The following is a 6,566-nucleotide window of genomic DNA, read 5'->3' as shown; positions in this document are numbered from 1 at the left end:
ATTTCTTAACTAGTTGCCAACCAAACCAAACAAGAGGAAGCTTTATATGTCAAAGAAGTTTTTATCTATTACAAAACTTTTTTTTCGTAATTGGTGTCATGCCCCGGTGTCATGCAAACCCCCTAACTAGCTAGCTCACCCCCCCCCCCCCCCCCCCTATAAAAAATTCATGATAAGCAGAATTAATTCGCCGGGCGTCGGGCCTGCGCATGCGCGCTGCACTGCATGCAACTGGCAGGTCGCAATTACTGGTATTTGAAAAAGGTATGCATGCGCCCGATTTTCGCCGTTACATGTTGCAGCCTAATTTTGGATCGAGAATTATGTGCGACGAAGATGGCCGTTAATACTAGTTCTACTACTTTAAGAACACGGGTCAGATTTGGACAATGACTTCGAAGGCATTCGCAGTAGACCAAACAGTAAGTTAGATAACCATTTTCTAAGATTTTCTTTTCGGAGCGCGGCTTGCAGCTACGTACCGTAGCTAGCTTGCCTTTGGCTTTAGATCTCGTGCACTGTCACTGACACTGCCCGGCCGGGGTGGCTGCGCCGAGCGCCGGCATGCTGTATAGGACAGGCTGCGCTGGTGGGCTCAGGGCCCAACCAAGTCTGCACACTTTAAGGTAAATGCCAGTTGTGGTAACGATATCAAAATGAGTTCGTACAGAATCCAATGAAATGACCACCATAGGCACCAAAGTGTCTGTCTATATTTATCAGGGGCCGTGGAGCTGGGGGGCCCCACTTTTTTCCAAAACCGTGTAAAAAAACGCAAAAATTACCATACGATTGTGATTTTCTGCATGGTCAGCCCCCCCACTTTGAAAACTGTTCCGCGGCCCCTGTTTATAAATAATATATGTGCCAAAGGATTCTGGAAGAAATTGTGTAATTGCTGAGAAATCAGCAAAAAAAGCACAGGATTCGGGTCAAGCGTCGGGCCGACATTCAGAGCAATAATTAATACACTGTCCCATGTGTTCTTATCTGTGTTGGTGATCTTCAGTGTGAACATTTTTCAGCGTAGATTTCAAAATTTCACAAAGTTCAGTTTATGTAACTGTACCAGATCTACATGTATGGTAAGACTACCACATATCGACCACCTCTTTTGAAACCGACCACCTTGCGCGCGTTAAAATTATTGCGTATTACAAACGATACGCGCGGGAGAGTAGGCGCAGTGTCCATAGAAACGGTATGAATCGATTTTACGAGAAAAAAAAGAAGCAACAAAAAGTAAAAAAATTAGTAGAATTAGGCCTAATCAAAATTGTAATTGTATTGACCAAACCCAAACCCCGCTGAAAAACCAAGAAATCCGATAGGAAACGGCTTTAGAACAAATACCCGTCGTCAATCGTCGAATCATGTGCCGGAGCATGCAGTGGAAGTAGTGAGACGATCATTTAGCATGTTGACATCATAGAACTGATTTGGAAGAGTAAAAATATTTCACCACCGGGACAAGAATCGGCCGTAAACTTAGTGTATCGTGGGTGGTCGGTTTCAAAAGACGGGTGCAAATGAGCAAGTGTAAAATCGTCGTATTCGTTGTTCGTCGATATATATGCGGATTGAATCGGAGTCGCCGAGCGAAACATGGGAATCTGATCTGCTCAATTTTCTGCACAAATGAGACGAAAACTGGGTAAAATTGATGAATATTTTCGCAGATACGATGCTTAGAAGATTAGGTGGTCGATAAGGGGTACTTCCAACCATACATGTAGATCCTCGATGATATTTGACAGTTTAATCTCCCGGGGTATTTTGATTCTTGTCATTCCCGGGGGGGGGGGGGGGCATTATTGCCCCCCCCCCCCTTATATAAGATCTCAGCCGCGGATTGCCCGATCACAACAAAAATTTGCATGATGGTAGATAATGACGTAATCTACGTAGTTGCATTGGTAAATTTCACTGTATTCGTTTATTTTTATTTTATATGAATTAATTATGCTAATTTATTCATGAAATCATACTTTTTGCTCTGAATAAAGCTCCTAGAATGCTATTTTTTAGGTGAAAATATTCTTTATAGGCAGCATTCCTATTGTATTTTCGATGGAAATCGTTCCAGACTTAATTATAATCATTAACAAGGTAAAATTAATTAAGTTTAATCAGTAAAAGTAGAAATAATGATAAATTTATGAATTTTGGCTAAATACACAATTTGCACTGGATTTGTACATGAAATCATGTTTATGAGCAATTTTTAGTCTGATTTCCCCTTAATAATGTTGCGTAATGTCGTAACTGCGTACCCGGGCGTCACAAATTTGGTCTCAAAATTTGCGTGAGACTTGAAAGTAAAAAGTCAGTGAGCAACGCGATCAAAAATTTTGCGCGACAGCGTAGTGATGAAATTTGTTGAGGGGGGGGGGTTAAATTGACCCCCCCCCCCAGTTTAATAAGGGATAAGGCTGTCACATGAAATGCCCTATATTCATTATTTTTCTACCAAAAGCACCATTTTGAGTAAGATTTTTAATGAATAGATCTGTTTGACATTTCAGGAGAAAGAGAGAGACACAAAACCACCTGTCTCGGTGTCACACATGAGGAGTTGAGGAGGAGATGAAGTCGGTGAATATGACCTGGCCTGGGGGAGTTTCCAGAAGAAGGCCCAGAATCGCCGGATGCCAGGAGTGGAGATCCTTCGTTGCTGCCCTACATGCTAGGAGGCATCGGGCAGTAGGTAAGTAAGAAGGCTATTTCAGATGTAAAGCTTATTTTTTGTTGGGGATCATTGGGAATCTCTATTATCAGAATCACGCAGATTTGGATGTGTACAAACTCGGGCCAACTTATAATCTGTCAATGGTCCTGACTGTACTTCGAGGACTCTGTGATATTTTTATCATTTTTTCATTGTATTTTCATTCACGGAGCCTAGACAAGTCTCGGTTGCCTGTAGAACTTGTACACTAAGATGGATTTCCCTAGAGAATCCACCTTTCCCACAATAATTTTGGGGCAAACATTTAATTTGTCCAATTTGTAAGCTTTTGTACTCTAAATGCATACAAAGGCTTAAAAAATGTTAATCATAGGAAGGTGAAAATTTTGAAGGATCACTTTCTTACAATTCCCTCGCTAATAACGCAATGACATGAACTTTAACTCAAGTGACGTACGTATGCAAGAAATACAGAATTGGTGCACATGCATAGCTGATTGATTGTGCTAGTACTGGTACTAGATTCCAGGCTGACGTAGTGGATCGGTTTGGACGTTCTAATTTCAATGACAAGTTTAGATGGTAAATTGGCGCTAATAAAATTTTGCATTGGTCAATCTCGCGATGCCAGAAAACTAATTCCACCGCAAAATTTGTCGGATTTTTTTGCAAAATATATATTTAATTGATCCTTGACCTGAATTTAAGCCAAATCAGGCATAGGGAATGGCTGTATTTCGGCCTCGAAGTTCGAATTCTCAGTCCTGACAGTCCTGGTTACCCCATAACCATTTAAAACACATGAAAAAGGCATGAATTAAAATCGTAATTATAAAAAAATAATATGTTTTTTATGTGTCAAATAAATTGATTCTAAAATTTCCTTCCTTATACAGAGATGGTTAAAGGTCTTGAGGGCATCATGCCCCCCCCCCCCCCAGCTTGACTTTAAATGTTAATATTTGAAGTATAAATTATGTAACAAACCCACATCGTTTTTTAATCATTTAAAATAAATTGAAAATTAATATTGAAACCATCTAGTCTTTAATGAAGATTAATAAATAGTTTATGTAGAAAAGGTTTTTATGTTTCTCCTCTTCTGTTATTTTTGCAGATGCTGTAATTTGAAACGGAAGGTGTCCTGCCAATAAATTTTCATCCTACCTGAACTGCCTTGCCTGCCTGCACCCAGTCATCTGTTCCTGAGCATTTTCTATTTTTCATTATCGTTCGTTTCGGCCTGTATTGAATTGAATTACACATTGATTGGTGGAGCTGCTAAGTTGGCATTACAGGGCCACACCGGGGTATGATCCTTGGGGTTGAACATCATGACTGCTAGTTGGTCGGCGAAGGTGATGCGATCGATCAATGTCGCATGGAGTAAGATCGATACCAATCTGCTTTGCTACATTTCGAACAATCTCATACGGATACGGATATTATTGCGACAGGAGTACTGCTCGATGTGGTCAAGCCTATTTGACAAAGCATTATGGTGTTAGTCATCTTATCAGAAACCGATTTTTCAAAATCACGGAGTTGCTTCAATTTGGTATCGATAGATATTTCAAGAACGTTCCATTGCCACGGCCACCGCTCTTTGAACGACTGTATCAATATGATCTAGGTATGCTGGGCTTTGTTTAGATCCAGTTAATGATTAAGCAGAGGATTGTGTACATGCGTTAGCCGAGTGCAAGCGGCCTCTTGATCTGGTGGATATCTTAGACATGTTAGAGATTACGTAATGATGTAATTGAAAAGTGGGATGGGCTGTGCATCTGCCAACTCACCAGTCAACCAATTAGAGACGGCCTTCCAAAGTGACACAGCACGAAAATATCAATACGGGACTGGTCTAGTCAACACATCGATCCTAAAAAAACCATGGAGACCGCAGACGCAAAATGACTTCCATACATAAAGATATGATGCACAATTTCCAGTGGGTTCAAAACACTGAACACATGCTATGCTGATACACAGACTATCATAAGAACTTTATCAAGCATAGGAAATCTGGTATGAAATCTCTCAGCTCACATAAAAAGCCTACGTAGCTACATGTAGGGAAGAAAATGCATAATTGCTGAGAAATGAGCAAAATAAGCATGTAATTCTATCAAATGTCAGGTATTTTTTAATCGATTATAATACACTGTCCCACAAACGCTTTTCTGTGTTTATAGCGATCATCAGAATTATCGATTTAAGTTTAAAAATTCATGACTTTACAAAGATACAAGTTTACATTAATGTACCAGATGTAGATTATGTACAATATATTGACAATTAACTTTGATTTTATAGATTTCCTCAAGACATAATTGTTTGCTGCAACTACTGTCTTTTCCTTCTAAGTGATATTGTAATACAACAGTTCCACAAACTAATTTCATCAGACTTATTAATGTATGATTCTTTCACCCAAATGCAAGCTTCCATAAATCCTGAAAACTTTGCAACTCAGCAACTCAGGTATTTTTTTTTTACATACAGTATATTTTTTCCTACATTACATAGTTGCCTTAAGTTAATAACCCACCTCTAGTAGTAACTATCTTAAAATGAGTTCGAACAGAATCCAACAGAATTACCAGCAAAGTGTATGTATATATAAAAGATGTGTGCCAAATAGCTCGGGAAGAAAATGTGTAATTGCTGAGAAATTAGCAAAATAAGCATGTAATTCTATCAAATGTCGGGTATTTTTCGAATCAATCATAATACACTGTCCTGTCCCACATATGCTTTTCTGTGTTAGTGATCATCAGAATGATTGATTTTACATGTAAGTTCAAAATTCATGGTTTTACAAAGATACAAGTTTACATTAATTTACCAGGGCCCCGTCTTACAAAGAGTTATGGTTGATCCGATCAATCGCAACTATGAACGGTCAGCAACGTTAACATCTATTAAGCATGTTTGTTCAAAATATTTTCTAGCTATGATGTATGTCCATGCCTTCATTGTTTTCTCAAAATTCGCTGCACTTCTCTTTGCATATAAAGGACATTGTGCGAACTTCTCTTAGAAAAAAATTATGACACTGATGGATTTCCATAGAGTTATGATTGATCGGATCAATCTTAACTCTTTGTAAGACGGGGCCCAGATCTAGATTATGTACAATATTTTGACAATTAACCTTAATTTAAAAGACTTTCCGAAGAAATAATTGTTTGCTGCAACTACTGTCTTTTACCCCTAAGTGATAGTGTAATACAACCCAAACTTTTCATAAGAATTAATGTACATGTATGATTCTTTCACCCAAATGCAAGCTTCCATAAATCCTGAAATTATTCCAACTCAGGTATTATTTTTTTTACATACAGTATATTTTTACCTACATTAAATAGTTGTCTAAAGTTGAAGGTATATTTAATTACAATTTCAACGAAAAAGCTTTATTCTTGGAGATCATTATGCCTCTGTTGTGTATTAATGTGTATTTATACAATTGTATGTATTGGTATACCAAACATTGTAATTTCATTCCTTTGACCCTAATACTGCATTTTCATAGAAAAGTGTTTTTTTTTTTCAATCTATTTAGAGTTTTCAACTTTTTGTTTTCCTTTTTTTTTTGCTGGTAATATCATGTTATGCAACTTTTATTTATTAATAGAATATTTGCCACGATTTCGTAATTGAAATGCGTACATGTATTTGATTTCGTTTTCCATTTTTGTATATATTCTTTTTCGGGGGGGGGGGGAGTCATGTTCTTGAGACTGAGACAAGTTATGCAAGGCCCTGGCATAGAGGATCATTATATTGTTACTGGGAATGCTGGACATTGTCAGACCACCTCAGTATTCCCCAAATATAGATAATCTTCAATGACAAGGTCTTTGAAGTGATG

The 6,566-nt window shown here is 38.1% G+C and overlaps 1 long non-coding RNA gene across 1 annotated transcript; it reads left to right on the top strand.

The window, feature by feature from the left end:
* The first annotated feature begins 258 nt into the window (after positions 1–258).
* On the top strand, positions 259–6,357 carry LOC129270863 (uncharacterized). The gene is made up of 3 exons (XR_010292964.1): positions 259–422; positions 2,526–2,707; positions 3,807–6,357. It is a non-coding gene; the product is annotated as an uncharacterized LOC129270863 (long non-coding RNA).
* Positions 6,358–6,566: the final 209 nt, after the last annotated feature.

The sequence above is a fragment of the Lytechinus pictus genome, chromosome 3 (genome assembly GCF_037042905.1).
Source record: "Lytechinus pictus isolate F3 Inbred chromosome 3, Lp3.0, whole genome shotgun sequence".
NCBI lineage: Eukaryota > Metazoa > Echinodermata > Echinoidea > Temnopleuroida > Toxopneustidae > Lytechinus > Lytechinus pictus.
The sequence above is the reverse complement of the archived record's forward strand: the minus strand, read 5'-3'. Positions and strand labels throughout refer to the sequence as shown.